Source organism: Catharus ustulatus, chromosome 8, assembly GCF_009819885.2.
Source record: "Catharus ustulatus isolate bCatUst1 chromosome 8, bCatUst1.pri.v2, whole genome shotgun sequence".
NCBI classification, from domain to species: domain Eukaryota; kingdom Metazoa; phylum Chordata; class Aves; order Passeriformes; family Turdidae; genus Catharus; species Catharus ustulatus.
This window is the reverse complement of record NC_046228.1, coordinates 33,990,743-34,010,445: the sequence shown is the minus strand read 5'-3', so window position 1 is coordinate 34,010,445 and position 19,703 is coordinate 33,990,743. Positions and strand designations below refer to the sequence as shown.

Sequence of the window (19,703 nt, the reverse complement as noted above, 5' to 3'; positions counted from 1 at the left end):
CTGCAAGTGCTTTATCTTCTCAAAGAGACCTGGAGAAATGCAAAACTCAAATCCCCTACTTTGCACAGTTCAGGAATGGAAATAGACCTGAGTTTATCAGTGGAGGGGAAAAAAATCTTTCCTTGCCATTTGCTGTGCTGCTCACCAGCTGTATCCACTTGATCTTGCATCACTGTTGAAAGCTTTATGTCACTTTGCTGTAACAAAAATGGTCATTCCTCCCCAAAATCACAACCAATCTGAGCTTTCCCTGTTCCATCCAAGCACCAAGACTGGGTGAGGCCCCTAAGATCACTGACCAGCAGCACCACCATGTTCTCAAGTGCCCTAAACACACTTTTTTCCAACACTTCTAAGGATAGAGACTCCACCACTTCCCTGGGCAGTCTGTTCAAATGCCTGACCACCCTTTGTGTGAAGAAATCTTTACAATCTAAACCTCCCCTGGTGCAACTTTTCCTGGTTTGGTCCCATTTTGGGCAGCCTCTGCCCAGTGGAACCCAGTTGCCACCCAAAGCACAGGAGCTGACATCCACAAGGAGTCATGAGAACTCCCTGCAATGGGTTGACCACCAGAAAAAAAAAAGGAAAAAAAAAGTAAATTGCCCTGATATTTTCTGTCAAAATGAAAAATTAAGTGGAAATTCTGGCAGGAGCAACTCTTTGCCCTCAGCTTGGGAATCCACACAGTGACAGCCTGAAAGCTTCACCCTCCTCGTACCACACAGAGTGTCTCTTTATTTATATTTTCTTGAAACATCAGAGCTCATATCCCCCCACTTCCCCCTTGATCCACAGCCTGGAAGAATTTTAAAAGGATCCACACTTCTCCAGCAGTGCAAGCGCATTCAACAAAAAGATGCACCTGAGATGACCTTGAGACAAGCCCAAATTAATCTCTCCAGCGGGGAGACAAAGCATTCCTTGAGCCGCGGTCGGGGCTTTGGGAAGCGGGATCCAGAGAATGGCATCCTTTATCTTCCTCTCCCTGACAGCCTGAGAAAGGCTGGTTCAGAGGAGCAAAACAAAACACTCACCTGCATGACAGAATAGTTAACTTAATCCCCCAAAGGCAAATCCTGTTAGCATGTAGAACTAGGAGTGATAATTGTAACCAGTTTTCAACCTTTACTGTAGTGGAAATAATCACTTCAGTGCCACAGCCTCGCTTCCCAGAGACTCCTTTCTCTGCAGATTATTTTAAGCTAATCTAGCAAGGGGGAGCAGGAGGGAAGGAGGGTGTAAAACTAAAGATGAGGGAATATTTAAGACTGGGGCGGGAGGGCAGTCACAGGTTGGTCTGAGCAGCAGAAGCAACTCCAAAGCAAAAATTTAAGAAAATGGGTAAAACCAGGAGGATTTCACCCAGATGGATTCAGTCAGGCGAGCCTGGTAAATATATTTTTCTGGGAGATAACAGCTTTTTTTTTTTTTTTTTTCCCAAAACAAAAGCCAATCTTTGTCTTTTGTGAGAGAGCTTGACCATCTGGACTTCAGAAAAGCATCTGATATTGTGCCACATGGGCAAATGATTAGTTAAACTGTAGGAGGAGAACATTACAATAAGAATTATGAATCAAAGAAATGCTTTGCCTTAAAAAAATAAAATATTATAATAGATAATACCAAAAAAGGAGGCAGCCTGGAGAGATTTTGCTGAGCAGGCTGTTCAGTCACCACTCACATTCAACACTTCCTTAACAACAGGGGAACAACACTCATCAAACTCACCACTCTGGAGGCAAAACAAGGCACAACAAGGAGTTTTGGCATTGTTTGGGAGGAAATGATGCCTTTGAAAACCAGACTGACGGATGTGGAATGACATTCAGTGGGACCAAATCCCAGGCCAGGTTTAGAAGGTCAGTGGCAAGGGTGGACAGTCAGTGGAGAAGCCCCACCTGTGTGCCTGAGCTTGTCCTACAACAGGTCAGGGGGCCCTGATGGCAAAAAGGCATCTACAACTCAAAATATTTCCAGGAGAGAGGGAAAAAAACCTATTAACTGCTGCCTCAGAAACCCAAAAAGCTGAGGAACAGCTGGAATATAAATTGGCTTTACTGGGCAGCACAGGAGGTCTCCCAAGGCAGCATCTCCAAACCCAGGTCTTCTCCAACCCTCTTCCAACGTGAGATTGTCTCTGTTGGAACACAGACCCAAGGATTTCCCACCCTCTGACAGCCCTCAAGGCCCTTGGAAAGCAGGGAGGGATGAAGTAAAGGGATTTCAACAGAAATTAAACTGAATTGACTCCGGTGAATTTTCACGACCAAATACTTTGGGCAAACATGATTAAGCCTCCTTAGGTAATGTAATTAGAAGTTCAGCCCCCTTTATCTAAATATTGCACACAGAAAAATATCCATCATCTCATAAAGTGAGAAAAATGGCTTTTCCTTCTATTTTTTGTTAATAAAGGTTTTTTTTCCTTTTAAAGCCTTCTTTAAGCAGGTGAATGTTTCACAAGGAATCCTGGGCTTGTTGTAAGTACATTTGGATCTCTCCTGAGTAAACCAGGAGACAGATTCAGGTTCCACATCAAAATATGTGGCAATAATCCTCTTCAGGTGGCTGCTTGAGGGGAGAGAAGACAGCAGCAAAGGCCTCTGAACAGAGAATTACTCAGCTTTACCCAGCAACTTCTGTCTTTATGGGCGAAACCCACTCACTGTGAGCAGGAATGGCCAGAAATTGAGACAAAATGGTTTTTAGTCAGAGGATGTCAACTTGCCAAGCCCAAGATCTCACACAGAGGGGAGAAAAAAGCCATTTCAAATGACACATTTATTTACCCAGGCCAGAGATTTTTCAGCGTCATCACGGAGTTTAAAAAAAAAAAAACAAAAAAACCCAACAAAATAAAAGGCAGAAAGAAGAAAATAAGAGAAATAAAGCTTCACAGAGCACGAATAACCTGCTAGGTTGGACACTGGCCAGGGATGCAGATGGCTCAGATTCAAGCCCTTCAAAGCATGGATTTGTACCTCTCTCTCTCCAACATTCCCAGTGAGGCCCAAGCCATAATCCTGGGAGTTTCACTCTCACCTTCTGGTTAAAAAAAAAATATATATATATATATATATCTTGGTTTTATCTTGCTGTAGGAAAAGTCCTCCTTCTGAAACCTCAGGGAGGACTGTGGGATGAGAAAGGTCCCTTCCCTCCCTGGTTTTGATTACAGCTTATTAGCATCATTGTTTGGTTTAAGATTTCCCATAAAAATTCCATTCCCAGCAAAGACCTCGGCTAAATAGTGAGCAAGCATTAATAGGAGCTGTCTCTCATTAAGAGCAGTTTCCTAAGAAACAGGAGCTCCTGGGTGTGTGTGTGACCATCTCAGTCAAGCCACCACTTAATAACTTTCACCCAGTTTCGACAAAGGGTAGAAATCACCAACTCTTAGGTTTCTGAATGCTTAAGGGGAAAAGAAAAAATTGCTGGAGAAAGGAGAAGGACCAACCTCACTGCCAGCCACCAGAGGAAACTCATAGGAGCCACGCTGAGGAAAATCATAGGAGATGAAACTCTGCCTTGCCCAGCCAGCAGCAGCACTTGGCTCTTAAAAAAAAAAAGGATAAATTACTGTCAGTGGTGGCCCAGACTGAGAGGCAGGGAGGGAGAAAAGAGAGTTTTGAGTAGAGCTTGTCCTTTTCCCAGGTTGAGGGCTTTGCCACCGCCGGCTCCGAGCAGATGGTGCGGACACGCCTGAGCTGGAGAAACCTTTTGTAATGAAACGCCTCTCCCAGAAATTAACTTTAATTAAGGCCTTAATATCTGTATTTGAGATATTAAGCCTTCAGCAAAGACCGTTCCCAGCCTCTCCTCTCTCACTTTCCCCGGCATCTCCTCCTGTCCCAGCCCCATCCCCTCCTGAGGAAGGTGCCCCAGCTGCTAATTTGCAGGGAAACGTCACGTCTTGGAGCTCTCCATCCCTCCTGGAAAATTTGACAGGGGGTTCAAAACTTGTTAAGAGGAGGCTGGTGGGAGGAAAGGCACTGACAGACAGTACAATCACATAAGCTGCTTTTTCCTCGGGAAACCAGGCTAAAAATAATACCCTGCAATTTGACAGCCTCAACCCAGGAGAGCCACCAGCGTGCCAGTGAGGAAGAGGAGCAGAGCCTGGATGGGGGCTGCTCGAGGAAGGGACAAACCACACCCTCAACCCACAGGGGCACCCACCATGGCCACTCCTGACACCCAGGTCCATCCAAGCAGGCACAGGTACCTGGAATTTCGTGAGCAAAAGGGCTCCTGGGAGATCCCCCACAGCTTGCACAGTCTCACCACACTGCTGATGAATTGTCTATGAAAGAAAAAAAAAAAAAAGCTGTTTTATGGCCCAAAACCACCAATGCAAGTGGGAAATCTTGCTGTCACAGCCACAATTCCACATCCTGCTCCGGTGATGGAGGAGTGAACCCTTTGGTAGTAATTGCTATGCACGGGCAGGGGGAAGAGATTCTGATAGCTTTTATTATCAGGGTATCCAGACGTACAACGAATGCCTGCAATATTTATCCATGTCATCACTTAGAGTAAGTAGGCTGATTTGTCACACGGAGACAGGATTCAGGGATGTCAATTAGGGGGAGATGAAGGGCGAGGCAGGGGAGAAGCAGTGCCCAGGATTCATCAGGGCTGCAGGTGCTCTATCCCAAATGTCAGATCCAAAACCACAAAGCGGTTTTCGGCGGTGAGACGCGGGCAGAAACCCAAAACAAGAGGGTGAGGGCAAGGCAAAGGGTCCTGCTTGGAGGTCAGCCCTGTGGCCCGGGGTGGGTGCAGGGGCTGGCTGGCAGCCTGCAGAGCCTGGGCAGCAGGAGCACCAGGAAGGTTTCCTTTGAGTGCCCTCTAATGCCAGGCAGAGGGAAGAAGGGATGGGTGCTGCAGGACACGGCAGGAACCTGCTGTTAGCAAGGCAGCAGGACCTGGCAGCAATCCTCACAGAGAGGTGAGAAGTGCTGTCCTAAACCTCATGGAGCCCCAGAACACACCAGGCACCAAATTGCTTTTCTGGAGCAAACACTGCACTGTGAGCTGACTGCTCCATGCACCCTCACGGGGTGTTTTAGACCACTGGCAGCCATAAAAATTCCCCTTTTTCCTCAGAAATCATTAGCCCTCTATAGAAATTATGAACAAAAATGTTGCTGAAGGCTGGGGTGGGTGGACCCTCCATCCCAGCTGTTGGAAGCTTGGCCAGGCAAACTCTCCCCGATGTAAGCCAAGACTTCCCAGCAGCAGGACTACAAATGCTGAGGAGTGTAAGAGTTTGGTTAAAAGTTAGCAAGTCCCAACCTCCAAAAACCCCCTAAATATTAACTGTCAGCCTTAAAACCAGCCTCCAGTAATGCCCATCACCAGTGGCACCAGGCAGGAGAAAGTCCCTGATGGAGCAAAGCAGTGGAGGGTGACACTCCACCCTTGAGATCACAGCTCTGGGGAGAACTTTTGGCAAAACTCCCCAGATGTTGACACCCCTGGATTTTTGCAGCCAAGCCTTGCTTCTTCCCCCAGCGTGGCAATAGGTGACAGCAACAACCTGGGAAGCGATGTCACTTCTCAGAAAACATCCAGCACCTTCCAAGATTCCCAAGAATGTCACCCTGTGCCAAAGTCACCACGAGAAGCCCCACGGGGGAAGGAGCAAAGCCCTAAACAAAGCCAAAAGGGAAATGCTGATGCCGGGATTTGTCTTGCTTAACCTAATAACTGCGGACACCAACATGTGAGCTGCTGGTTGCACACACCTGTCTGTGGGTAATGAAGAGAAATAGGCACTACTGGGACACAAATCGATCGTAGGCGTGCGGCACAGCGGATCAAACCCGAGCTGGAAGCGCTTGTGCCGGGAAGTCACCGCCATCAAAGCGTCCGTGGAGCAAATCCCTCCCCAGAACAGTTTGGGGGACAGCAGAGGAAGTGGCCTGGCAGCAAGATGAGTCTTCAAGAGAAGAGAGCTGATATCTGGAGACAGCTGAGGCTGACAACACCCTCTTTTCTCTCCATCAGACACGGAGTGCCCGCCTCCCACCTCTGGGGGCTGGCCAGGAGGGAACAGGGATGACAGACACATTAGCAACTTCTTCTTTTTCTTTTGACAGCTTGTTTTTGTCCCAGCTTTCTATCCTCCATTAATTATCTCCTTTTGATTTGGAGACTTCAGCTGAACCAAGGTGTCCATGGCCTCCAGCTCCTGCCTTGCGGATGAAGAGGAAAAAGTTTCAGAGGATTTGGAGCAGGGAGAGCTCTTGTCTTTGCATCAGGACAGCAGAAGTTTCCCTTTAGAAACATTTGGTGCATGAAGGCGGTGAAAGCAGAGCTCTCCCACAGAGGCAGTGGATGTTCCATCCCTGGGAATATTCAAGATTAGACTGGGTGAGTCTTTAAGCAACCCTGTCTGTAGCAGGGGATTGGACGAGGTGGCCTTTAAAGGTCACTTCCAACCCAAACAATTTTACGATTCTATGAAATTTTCAGGCCAGAGTTATAGAACACTACAGTGGGATTTGGGGCTGCTCAGGGACACCAGAAAGGGTTGAGGTCCCACAGCAAGGAGCACAGAGCCACAAGGTGGATAGCACCTAGAGTTACTCTAAAAGGAGTTTGTTTTCCAACCTGGAAGGCCACTCTACCTGCCTGCGCATGGAGCATAAATCTCTCCTTTAAATTAATCCATGGGAAGAGACTCATGAAGCGGCAGAAGGTCAGCGAGGGTGATGCAGACCAGTGGCTTGGAGAATTCTTATTCTGGCTGATCACCGAAGATTAGAAAGGAAAAGGGCACACAGTCACAGGAGAAGTGAGGAAGGCTGAACACAGCCACAGCCCCTGCAGGCTGTAAAACATTCCTCTGCACCATTCCAGCCCTGCCAGCAGCATTCCTTGAAGCTTTGGGGCACCACAAGCAAGTGGCTTTAAACAAGATTGTCTTAGGTTGCATACAGGATGCGACCAAAAGTATCTATTCTGTCACTATCTATTGAGACCAGGTGGGGCAGTGATCCTTATCCCCATGGGAGATATTCTGCTAATGGGCCATCCATTGAAACCAGGCAGGGCATTGTTCTTTATCTTTTCCACAACCCATCCTTCCTCCATGGAGATATCTTCTGTTAATGGCCATTGAGTCCCACTGTGGGACTGATAAAATTACTGCATCCCATTGGGAGATGCTCCAGCCAGGGGGAAGAGCCGGGCCTTTCCTACACAGGTAAAATCTGAGATTTGGAACATCAGAGCAGCCTTTTTCCACTGGATCCCAGAGGAAAACTGGACCTTTCCATGTCATCACTGGACCTTTAGAGGGAAACTGCACCTTGTACAAGAGCACTACTCCAACTGAATCACATCTGTCACTGCAGGAGGATGCAGCCATCATTTAATGGGACTGCTACCAACACCCTGACAGGGTGTCAGGTTGTATTTTGACTCTGTCAGTGTTCTGGGTTTGTTCTTTGTAATGCTCTATTTTAATTGTTCCTAGTAAGGAAATTATTCCTATTCCCATCTCTTTGCCTGAGAGCCCCTTAATTTCGAAATTACAATAATTTGGAGAGAAGGGGTTTACATTCTCCATTTCAAAGAGCGTCTTAGCAGACACCTGTCTTTCAAACCAAGACAAAGACCAACACCCTGCCCGTTCCCAGACCATCACAGCACACACAAGGCAGCAAGAAAGCATCCCAGGGACACACCAGCATCCCAATGTCCCCGTCCCACGGGACATGAGCCAGGCTGAAAGGCCCCTCTGCTCTGCAGCCTCCCAGCCAGCAGAGCTGCAGTGCCCCAAGGGACCAACTCGGAGTTTTTTCAAGCCCATACATTTGTACTAAACGGTCTGTTAGAGATTTGCTGGTGGTTTTCAGGCTCTGACAGCCCTGTTTTTATTTCAGTTGCCTTTAAGCCACCTCGCTGAATTTTCATATATAAATATGGAAATATGCAAAACCCCGCAGATTTATAGGATCTGACACTGCTGTTTAAATGAATCCCCCATGATCTCCTCTTCTGCTGGGCCCCCTCCCACAGCACCCTTCCCTCTGGTCTGCAGCATGGCCACTCCATAAGAGATAATCCTCCCCAGGCAGCTCTGGCAGCACATCCACAACATCCACACTCTCCTCTGCCTCCCAGCCTACCAATCTCCCATCCTCAGCCCTGCTGCTGCTCCTCTCCCATCCCTGGAAATGCTCAAGGCCAGGTTGGAAGGGGCTCTGAGGAATCTGGTCTAGTGGAAGGTGTCCCCACTCACAGAACAGGGGTTGGAATGAGATTTTCTTTAAAGTCACTTCCAAACCGTTTCATGGTTCTGTTTGGATTTTATGATCCAGTTTTGAGCTGGATGGGGCAAGACAGCCCTGGGGATACAACCACAGTAGTAAAACAGTGGAAAATCCACACTGTGCTGCTGCAGGAAAAGCCTTGGTCAGATCCTGTGTGGCTTCAGAGGAGACAAACCCAAGAAAAAATCTCTTGGACATGCAACTCCCATAGGGGAAAAAACCTCTTCTCCTTACAGCTCCCAGCACAGGAAAGCCCTGCTGTCGCTTCAGGGTCAAATCAAAGACTAAAAGCTCCATCTCTCACCATTTTCCATTCCTGCTCAGCTCTGCCTGAGGATCACAAAGCTTTTGTGATGGGAGCCAAGGGCAAGTCAAGGTTTCGTTCTCCTCTGAGAAGTAGACAGGAAAATGTAGCATGTCCTTGGGGACACCAGGCCCTTGGCACAGGGTGAGCTCCCAGTGATCCTTTTGGACTGAAAACCCCTCAGGGTCTGCTTGGAAAAATGCCTGTCCTGTTTTTCAAACCACTCCTGGAGCAGCTGAGCATGACAAAATCCAACCCTGAGCTCCCAAAGGCAGAAAACCCCCAAAACTTTGCTCCTCCTGGACAGGGATCACCTGGAGAGAGGCAGGGCTAGGGGCTCATCCAAGCTGCACAGCCACTGCCATCCCACAGGTTAAAAACCATGTTAAAAAAAATAAATCAATCAAGGTTAAAGTAGTGGTAGCCTACATGAGGCTGGGTTTAAATGAGTGAGCTTGGAGGACACACAAGGAAAAGCCCAGAAGAGCTGGGGGTGATTTCCTAAGCACAGGCAATGCCTCCTTTGTTTAACAAACCTCAAAACACAAAACATCTTTCCCTGGGAGATGGCAGCACCACCTCCTCACCGAGTTCAGCACTCCACTATTTTGTAGGATTTTTTTTTCCTTTTGGCCTATTTTCTGCATCAAGAGAATTTCAATTTCCCTCCAAAAGCAACTTGATAAAGATGATAAGAAGATAAAAAAAAGTGGGGTGAAAAGTGTTGGCGCAGCTTTTCCTGAAGGAGATGCCTATAAACAGCTGTACTGGAGCATGTAATTCTTTCGGATCAAACGTATTTGTTATTTTCTGAGACACTTTAAATTTAAACCCACAAGTTTGGTGTTAGGCCTGCTCTTGGTTGTCAGATTGACACATCCTGATTAACCAAGGAGAATTAACCTTTCTGAGTGCAGAAAAAGCTGATTATTTAAAATAAATCAAAGATTCTTTTCCAGTTCAGCTCACATGGACAGTCAGTTATTTTAAGTCCATCCACACAAATACATTTTTGGCCGCACACGTCCTGGCATCCGTGGGTTTGCTAAGGTGCTCTGCCAAACCCTGGGCTTTTCCTGCAGCCACCTGGACCCAGAGCCTTTCCCCTTGCCAGAATTCACTGGGGGAGTCTATGGAAGGGCAGAGTCCCCAGCTGTGTGTGCCCAAACCTCTGCCACTCCATCACTCCTTTCTCAACCCCTTCAGCATCTCCCACTTCCTCCCTCGGCACGAATCCTGCCACTACTGATTCCTGACACCATTAGCTTTTGCTGTCACCAGAGCTGACAATTCAAAAGGCCCTCGAGAGCTGTCTGCAGAAACACAATAAATGAGATCTCTTAATTAACGCCTCCCTTAACTAAATAAATTAATTTTATGCAGCTGATGTGTCGCGTCTTCACAGTTTGAGGGTGACTGAGTAGCTGAAAACGTGGCTCTCCTCGGAGCTATTGGAAAGACTTTTTTTGCTTGACAGTGTTTCTATAAACAAGCCTGGCTCTGAGGTGGCTGTGGGTGCTTGTGAAGGGAAGGAGGGAGGGAGGGAAGGAGGCTGGTGGAAGCAGGCCAGCTGGCATCCCTCTGCTCCAGAATCCCTCGGCACCCAGGCTTCCAGGAGAAAGCCCTCACCTGGACCAGGGAGGGGAAGAAACCCCTCTGCAACAGGAGAGACGTGGGATGTGGACTCCTGCATTCTTAAGTGGATGCAGAGACAAGGCAGCACACCTCCTTCCCTTCCCTGGAGGAAAACCAGCTGCAACTATGCCAAAGCATGGAGAAAAACAAGCCAAGAATGCTTCACCTCCCAAGTGAGGGCTCCTGAACAGAGTCTTGCAGTGAGCACTACAAAACCTAATCACAGAGATTAAAACAGAAAGGAGCATGCGAGAGTTGGGATTTCAGCCCTTCTGTTGGACCCTGATGGATCCACTCAACGTGGCATAGCTTAGATTTTACATCCTCCTCTCCAAATCCACCTTTCCTTTCAGGCCAGGTGATACAGTCTCCAAAGGTGGCCTTTTCTTTCACCTCCTCTTTTCCCTTCACTTTTCTCTCCCTTTTAACCCAACAAGCAGGATCCTCCTTGGGAAGGAAGGAAGGAAGGAGAGCTGGGGCTCTGGTCAGGATGCCCAAAATTTGCTCTCTATAAAGCAGCCACATGATGAAAGCCTCCTCTGTAGCCTTTGATGGCTGGAAAAAAAAAACCAAAAACAAAAAATCTGAAAGCTTACCACTAAAAGAGACATTCTCCTCCGGGTCTGAATCACCAGCACAGCTTTTGGTCCTTGAAGAAATGCGATAATCCAAGGGAACAGACTCAAGGCCAAAATCAGATTGTATTATCCAGGTTATCACTGGGGCACCCTGCAGAGATGCAGCCAAGAATCATTTCCTCCTCACTTTCTTTTGCCTGGTGGAGCATGACAGAGAGAAAGACTCTTCCTATTTTCATTTCATTTTTTTTTAAAGGAAAATAATTAGATTTTTTCAAGAGACTTGGATTTAAAATCAATTTCCCAATTAAAAAGCGTAAGGTTTATAGTTGGTGTAGGATTTAAGCTGGGGTTGTTTGTTTGCCTTCTGGGATCGATGCACAACCCCCAAGTGCATTTGTTGTCACTATTTGGACAAGAACTCTTTAAGTAACCTTTGAGGGAAGTGTTTTCCTGCTCAAAAACAGTTTAAAGGATGAATAACAAAAAAAGACGGTGCTCCTGCCAAGTAAAACCACACCGGGCAGATAATATTGAAAGGTATTAAAAAGCAACGTCCACTTTCTTTGCAGGAGCAAGGAAAACAGTCTCCAAAAATGAGAGATGTGAGGAGGTGGATTCTCTGATGTGCATAAAGGGGCTGGTTAACTCCAAATTCCTCCCTTGAGGGGCACCACCAACACCTTCTTTATGCTCCCTCCAAGGTTCAAGGCTAAACTCTCTTATCTCCTACAAGCACAACCTGACCTCTGCCATACTTGCAGCAAGTCCTATTTCTTTGGGGTGGGGTCCTGCTAACTCTGGTGGTTCAGAGCTAGAAGCTGATTACTGCAAGCCAGGGAGGAACATTCTGACTTTGGTGGTGTTTACAGCTTTTATCACAGAAAAATCCACCTGCACCAGCTGTAAAAACAGATAAAATCTCCCAGCAAAGCCTGCTCTCCTCAAGATCCTCTGTCACTAATAAGTCCCTGTACTCTCTGGGAATGTCCCCCCAAAAAGCTGTGAGGTTTTCTACCAGATTAATCTGGCCTGTGATCCTGGCTTAGAGGAGCTCAGGAGACAACCTGAACGCTGACAGCACCAGGGTCAGAGCAAGCTGGATCGATGCTTCCATCCTCCCAGCAAAGACCAAGGGCAGAAGGAAGGAAGACAAGCAGGTTAAAAAGCAATTTTATGTCTTTTTTCGTGTAGCAGGAGAGATATTTTCACACACAGAGCACAGGAAGCTCCTTCACGGCCGTGTTTGCACTTCCTTCCAGGCACCAGGGAGATTCTGTCCCCCGCCACTGCAATGTAAAGTAGATGTGGAGGTGGCCCAAAGACAACTTGGAAGGAGCACAGGGAGTGGAGTCAGAAGCAGTGAGCAGTGCTGGGGGAGCTGCAGGAGCCCGAGGGCGAGGAGATGTTGGAAATCCATCACAACGAAGTGAAGTTTTTGGAGGAGGGATGCTGGGGGTTGGCACCCGAAGGGAATGAGACTGCACACAGCCTCCAAGTCTTTTAGGCTTTCTCAGAGCCCTGGTGCCACCAGAGAGCATTTGATGAGCTGAAAAAAAACCCCTCACCTTGCATTTTAAAAAGTGTCTATCTCCTGCAGCCCAAGAGGGGAGAGTGGTGGAGGAGGAAAAAGTGCAAACAGCCCGTACACACTGTGAGGGAAGGAAAGAATTGGGAGACAGGCAGAACCCCAGGCTGGCCTCACGCCTATTGGTGGAAATTAAGTAAGTTTGCCTGCAACTTCCTCCTTTCCCACACTTTTTCCCCTCCCAACTCATCCTTTGATCCTTCTCATTCAAAGAACCCCTAATTTTAATGGATCTATTTTACCAAAGCTGGGAAAGACACTGGGATCAGCAGGATCTCCAGGAAAGGAGGGGAAATCTCCTTTTATCATCTTTGAGTGAAGGGTTTGGTCCCAAATAAATCCCAGGGCCAGAAGCTGTGACAAAACCTGTGCTCAGCAGCTTTTTGACCAGGATATTCCTCCAAACAAAGAGGGAAGATCCTCTGGGCTGCCAACAAAGGAAGAGTTTCTGGTTCGAAATTTTTACAAATTTCTTGCTTCCACAAGAGAGGGAGATACTCACTGAAGTTCACTTTCCAATGGAAAAAAGCTGTCCCTGGGATAACCTGGAGCTGTGAGGGGAAATAAGCCGAAGGACAAGGCTGTGTGGGAGTGCTGGAGGGGACGAGAGCTCCTGCACACGCTGCCATCCCTGGCAGGGGATGCCCTGAGATGACATTATCACTTCTGTCCTCATCTCTCCCTGCCAGTTCCCAGAAGAAGTTTTGGAGGTGCAGGCAAGCACAAGTGCACTTTGACAGTGCTACTAACACAGTGCCTGCTGCCTGTATTTGTTGGGGCAGCTAAAGCAGCAGGAATAACCTCGGGAGAGGGATGGGAAGACCGTGGGACGTGCAAGACCTGGTGTCCCAACCCTCCTGATGTGGTGCCCCTTGCCCCCTCCACTCAAAGATGGGATGTAACTCCTTATCTGAGGATTTACAAATGCATCTGCATTTGCATTTAAGTAATTTTTTAAAACCTAGTTTTTCGTCCCCCGCTGCCTTCGTGGACACACCTCAGCTAAAACTGTGGCTCCAATGACATATCATTCATCCAGGGCCTGAGAGGGAGCAAAGAAATTGTTCCCTCACTCCCCAGACAAGCACAGGAAAGCCAATATTCCCTCCCGTTCCTGCTGTTCCATTAAACTAATTTTATGCATGAGGTGAGATCGCATCTTTCCTAAAAATAATAAGAAGAATAATAATAATGAATACATTTTTCTCCAGTGACAGCACCAGTGATGAGGTTTTGCTTCACCACAAAGTAGACTTTTCCAGAGAGCACATCTACTAGCTGCCTGCTTGAAAATGCACCAGGAACAGCCAGAATTGGAGGATGAAGGAATCTATGAAGCTTCCTGGGTTATTCTGGAGCAGAAAGGTTAAGGAATCACGCACAAACCTGTTTCCAGAGCAGTGGATCCATAAATGCAGGATCCACACACACAACTGGAATGAGGGAATGAACTAAGACCACTGAAACAGAGATTCACAGCTACCAACTTTGAGAAGAATTAAGCTTTAACAAACCCAAAAGAGGACTCTGGGCACAGATACTAGACAGCACCCCGTGGAAAAAATGCAATATCCAACGTGATCTCCAACCCCTCCCTCACCTGCAGTAACTCCACTCATCCTTCCAGCCCTAAACCCCAGCTGTAATGAAGAAGGGGAGATGGGCAGATAACCAGATAAATCAAATCCTTACAGAGATGCCAAGAAATGCAGAAGTAGCTTTGGGGGGAGAGGTCTCAGGAGAGAGCCTGACTGTGCCGGGCAAGAAGGATGGGGGGGTAAAAGCTTTTAGCACCTGTTTGCTTGCGTTTATGAATAAGAAAAGAGGCGACTGCAGTCGGAGAAGACAGCACCAATCTCTCCTTGGGTGCTGATCGCTGTCCCCTCTGTGAACTCCAAGCTCTGCGATGCTGCAGCTGCAAGGGGAGGGGAAGGAGCAGGGATCGCATCCCTCATCCTGCATCCCGCATCCTGATCCCGCATCCCTCATCCCGCATCCCGCATCCCGCATCCCGCACCCCACATCCTCATCCCGCATCCCGCATCCTCCGAAGGCGGGCACGGGGGAGGCGCAGCTCTGGGCGCACTCACAGACTTCCCAGAAAGGAAAGCCGAGAAGCGCTGCACCTATAACTAGAGGGTAAGAGGCGCAAATACAACGAATTAAAAGCAGGGAGAAGTCCAGAGCAGGAAAGCAGAGCTTCAGTACAGGCAATAATTTGCAGCATTTGTCCAGCCCTTGAACCTGGCCAGAGGAATTCACACGTCCAGGAGGATGAGGAGGGCTAGCCAACAGAGGAACCCTGAGCACACCAGCGGCAGGATATAGGAAAAACCCTTTTCCACAAGCAGGGATGGAGATGCTCCCAGGTCTGACTATGTTTAGCAGTGACTGCAGAGAGCTGTTACAAGCAAGGTTATGGACACTGATGTCCCTGATTAAAGATCTGGACGTGCTGTGCTAAGGAGGGCAGCTCTCTATCTGCACCCCACACACAAGGTCACGGAGCACGGGTCCCTCCAGCCAGAGACCAGAATAAAACAGCTGTTCAACACAAAAGGGTGCCCAGACCTGAGTGCCCTGAGCCCCCAAGGCTTTGTTTTAGGTGGTTGTGACCCAGAGGCAGCTGTGGCCTCCACACCCCCTCTCCAGACAAGCCCAGCTGAATCAGCAGGGTCCATGTCCTCTTTGGACCTGCATCACTTGGCTTTGCACCATCCTGCAGGAAAGGCCACTGAAGAGAGCAAAGTCCTGAATTACAACAAGCTACGCAGACCTGGGAAGGGAGGAATGCAGCAAAGCAATTTGCAAGCCCAGTTCTCTGATCATGAGATGGGCACAGGACCATTGCAGCACGCACAGCAATCTCTTGGATTTCCCACTCCAGAACTCTGTTTTTTTCCTGTAGGAGAAAGTTAAGGCTGTTGGCATCCAGCATCAGAGGGCTGTGCTTTGGACTGAAGATACTGAACACCAGCACTTCACTCCCACTCGAGGGTGAGACAGAGCTGGAAGAGTTTGTTCCCTGTCATGTGCAGTTACACCCATAACCCCTACTCATCCAGAGACTCGAGCAAAGCAAAGATTTCACACCACAAGAGGCAAGGAACAGAAGCAGTGCTGGACGAGCTGACTTCCCTGTCAATGCCTGCACTCAGAGCAGAGGAGGAAAAGCGGCTGTGACAGCCCAGCAAGGGCAGCAGTGAGGCTGTGGAGCCAAGCCAAGGCGCCGTGACCTCCACGTCCTGTTCTGGAGAGCAGCAGGACAGGGGAGCAGTCCTGGCTGCAGCAGCCTCGTGGCTGATTGCACTAGCACACAGACAGAAGCCACACCATCAGCTATTCCCCAGTTATTTTTAGGAGCTGATGACTCTCCTGGAAGCACGCCACGGTGGCGGGTCACAGGGATGACTGCAGGAGGGACAAGCACAGCCCCTCTGCCAGGACTGTGCCAGCAGCAGGAGATGCCAGCCCAGGTTGGAAGGAGCTGATAAAGGTGTCAGGCAAGCTCCAGCTGCCATCCCTCCATCCTCATCCTCTCTTTTTCCTCCCACCTGGGTCTCCCTGCTGCCAGTTCTCACGTGTCCCAGAGGGGATGCTGGGCTGGCATCACTGGCATGGAGACCCCTTCCTCCAAGAACACAGTCCCTAACCATTACTGAAGAGGGAGAGAGGGAATTGCCCCTGCAATGGGCTGAAGGCCACAGGAAAAAGCCCCAGAGGGCACATCCTGGGGTGAGCTGGCAGCTGCTTTGCAAATTGAACCCACCAGCCAACACCAAAGTTGTCTTGGCATCTCTCTGGACTGCTGCTGGCCACCAGGAGAAGGAGTCCAGTACTTCAGTAGGGATTAGGCTGAAAGCTAATGATGTTTTCCTTTATGCTGCCAGATAGATACACCAGAGAGGCACGAAGGAATGCAGCTCCAGCAAGGAACTCAGCCGGGTTTTCCATCTCATTTAACATATTCCCCCAAAACAGTGTCTAGGACAGCATCCCAGAAGCAATGCAGCAGGACAAGGGCAGTGGGAAGAGGAGAAGAGCAGCTGGAGTTGAGCACAGCATTGCCTTTGGGTTTGAGTTACCACAGAATTATGGATTTACTCTCTACCTGCACTCAGGGAAAACCCTCCCATGTCTGGCACAGCAGAACTGGGCTGGTAAAATCTTAATGTTGAAGCACCCCAACTGAGCAGAGCCAAGGTAATGCTAAATAAATAAGGAGAAGGCATGAGAATTTCAATATTCCTTTCACTGCTTTAGAACCAAGACCAACAAAGGCAGGAACTGAGGAAGAAAATGGGATATGCAGTGCTTTGAAGTCATTCTACAGGTGCATGATGCAAAGGGCTTAATCTGGGGGAAAACAAGGCACAGCCAACTGCCTTGTACTTGGCTTATAAAGTTTGACCTGGTTGGGACCAGAACAAAGACAATTGTGACAATGATAAAGCTGCCTCAGAGCCATATCCTGTGGCTCCGTGGGATGGCGGGGAGCTGGAAGGAGCAGGCAGAATTTTCCAAATTAAATTCTTCCCAGTTTGTCCCCTTTCAGGTCTTGCAACATCAAAGAGAAGTTTGCACAGTCCCACCCAGTGCTGTGCCCACAACATCCCTCACCCCACTGCTGGGATTTGGCCCACACAGCCCTGATCCCTTCCTGATGCTGCCAGGGATCCAAAGGGAGCCTCCTGCAGGGCTGGCTCCTCTCAGCCCTTCCTCTGGGACCCATCCATGAGGTCTGAGCACGCGGTTGCTGCCCAGCACAGCCACACTCAGAAATTCCTCATTTTTATCTTTCCATAAATGACTTATTCAACTTCACCTGCAGCCCAATTACACAGCATTAAGGGAATAAAAAACCTTGATGCATGCAAACTGTTGCTTTACTAAACTAGTTTGGTTGGTTGCATTGTTTAGGATTATTATTTTAATGCATTCTGATCTGATACCTGTGCTATTTTGCTTTATGAAGAAAAGGGTTGATAAGAATGAATCTCAAATCCTCAGTAAGGATGGGGTTTAGCAAATAACGGGCATTAAGGGGGTTAGAAACACAAGTTTTTGAGCTGTGGAGCTGTAAGTGAGGAAATGAGGTGAAGCATCCCTCACCCCTCCCTCCCCAACTTTCCAATTGATCCTGATAACTAAATACATAATTGCAATTAACTGCAGGCAGGTTAAAGTTCAAACAGATGCACTTGGCAGTCCCTTGGCAGAGCTGTGTGCATGCAGAATGGCAGCAGCAGCACCAGCCCTGCTCCCTCATCAAGAGGAATTGTCTGGATGTCGGATGGAGCACGCACACAGCTCGGGCTGGCTAAGCTGTGACACTCAGAGAATGTGAATGAAGACATGAGTTTTTAAAGGCCTTACAGGAATTAGGCACCCAAAACACACAGGCTGGCATTTAATTCCCCTGAAAACCCAGTATTTCAACTACCTTGCTGAAAAGATTTCCTTTGATAATCCAGAAAGCTGACATAATACCCGACAAAGACTTCTAATTTTTCTCTTTTTTCTCCGGCACACTTGGGATTCAACATTATGATTCAATTGCAGGAGGAATTTGGTTTTATGCTTCTCCTTGCTAGGCCTCCTGCCTGTTGAGAAGTTTCACAGGGCTTCATTATGGTAATAAATAAAGAAAAGCTCCAGCTTAGGGGAATGGGCACAACCTGCAAGCAGAGAAATCCCTTTTCTTCCTCACACTTGCTCACATCTATCCGCTGCCTGTATTTTTAGCAAAAGGTCAGCCTAAGTGCTGAACTGTTGCTGCACCTAAACCAAACGTAAACACCCAATCTCATGAGCCAAGAGCATCGCTGAAGCCCTCCTGGAAGCATCCCTGCAGACAAGGAGAGCTCAGCCACCTCCCTGCCCCATCCCCTTCACAACCATTCGAGGGAAACGTGAGGAAAGGCACTCAAAAAGCCAATGAAGCTATCCTGAGCCATCTCTCATTTCCCAATCCTAGAAGGATTTGTCCATAGAGGATATCTCCCAGAAAGAGCTGTCCAAATGGGTCAACTCCCAGAGCTTAGACTGCAAACCTCTGCTGCCAGATCCCAAGGCTGCTCAGCATCCATGGCTCCAACACTCCGGATTTCCCCAAAGCCCTTCTCCATCACTGGGACAAGTTATTTGCAGGGCCATGTGATGCAAGGGCTGAAAAGAGGCTCAGATTATCATTTTGTGCCTGTTTAACCCAAACAGGAGCTATCAGAGTCCCCTCCAGGGAGTCTCTTACCTGTGTAGGACTTGGCAGGGACACCCTGGTTGGAGGACACCAACCATCCCCAGTCTGGATGCCTCCATGCAGGAAGGACAAATGGACAAAGAGGGATTGGGCACAGAGATCTTAAAAAAAGAAGAAAATAAAAACATCAAAAAGCACCAAGAATGCTGCAGGCTCCTGACCATGTGGGGAATTTATTGCTGTTAGAAGAAAGCCACCTGCATCAGAAGGGAGCAAAGCCAGCAACTCAGATCCGTATCAGGCGACAGAAAGGAGGGTGGGACGTGATGGGAATCGGCATAAATAGGAGGCTGAGGCAGAAATCACTGAGGAAAATAAGGGAAGGAGGAAGTGTTGGGCTGCACAGCATCCCTGGGTCATCGGATCCCGGCCTCCTGCTAAAAGCAGGAAGGGTTTTATCCCCCTCTATTCCCACAGGAAGGCTGGTCCATAGTCCGATTGCTCTCTAATTGTCAGAAACGATCTTCCAATTTCCAGGCTGAATTTATTCTGGGCCAGTTTACGTACATTTGTTCTGGTGCCAACACTACCCTCGGGCATAAATAGTTCTCCTTCAGCGCTGCTCTGCCCTCCCCATCTTCCGCCAGTGTATTTATAGGCAGCTATCTTCCTCAGCTTTCATTCTGCTAATTTAATTAAGCCAGGCTTTCCTTGTCTCTCCTCTGAACGCACCAGCTCCATTTCTTTTATCGTGTTTGCAGCCCTTTCCCAGCCCTGCTCTCCAGGCTGGCTCCAGCATCCCTCGGAGGAAAACACGAGGCACACAATCGCCAGAGGTGATCTCCCCGGGAAAACAGATGCTTGGGAGCCCAGTGCCTAATTGCAAAGGATCAGAGACAGGCTCCTCTTTTACCCTGTCAGCTATTCTGGATCAGTTAAGGCCCATCAATAGTGCTGTGGAGCACGAGTAGGTCCCGGAGTGCTTTGCAGTGTGTTCAGTTTACATTTCGTCTGAGTTGTCTCGCTGTGATCCCGCACTCGTTCTTCTTTTTCCAATTATGCTACAGCGCTTTGGGAAGCCATACGATGTCCCTCGGATTAAATATTATCC

General features: G+C 48.3%; 1 long non-coding RNA gene across 1 annotated transcript in view; it reads right to left on the bottom strand.

The window, feature by feature from the left end:
- LOC116999752 overlaps nt 1–19,703 on the bottom strand; it is a 39,981-nt gene that overhangs the window by 10,730 nt on the left and 9,548 nt on the right. The window contains exons 3-6 of the long non-coding RNA XR_004418600.1: nt 10,824–10,956; nt 5,754–6,356; nt 4,229–4,306; nt 3,461–3,558 (exon numbers count right to left, since the gene is read on the bottom strand). This is a non-coding gene — a long non-coding RNA (uncharacterized LOC116999752). The remainder of the gene's footprint in view (nt 1–3,460; nt 3,559–4,228; nt 4,307–5,753; nt 6,357–10,823; nt 10,957–19,703) is intronic.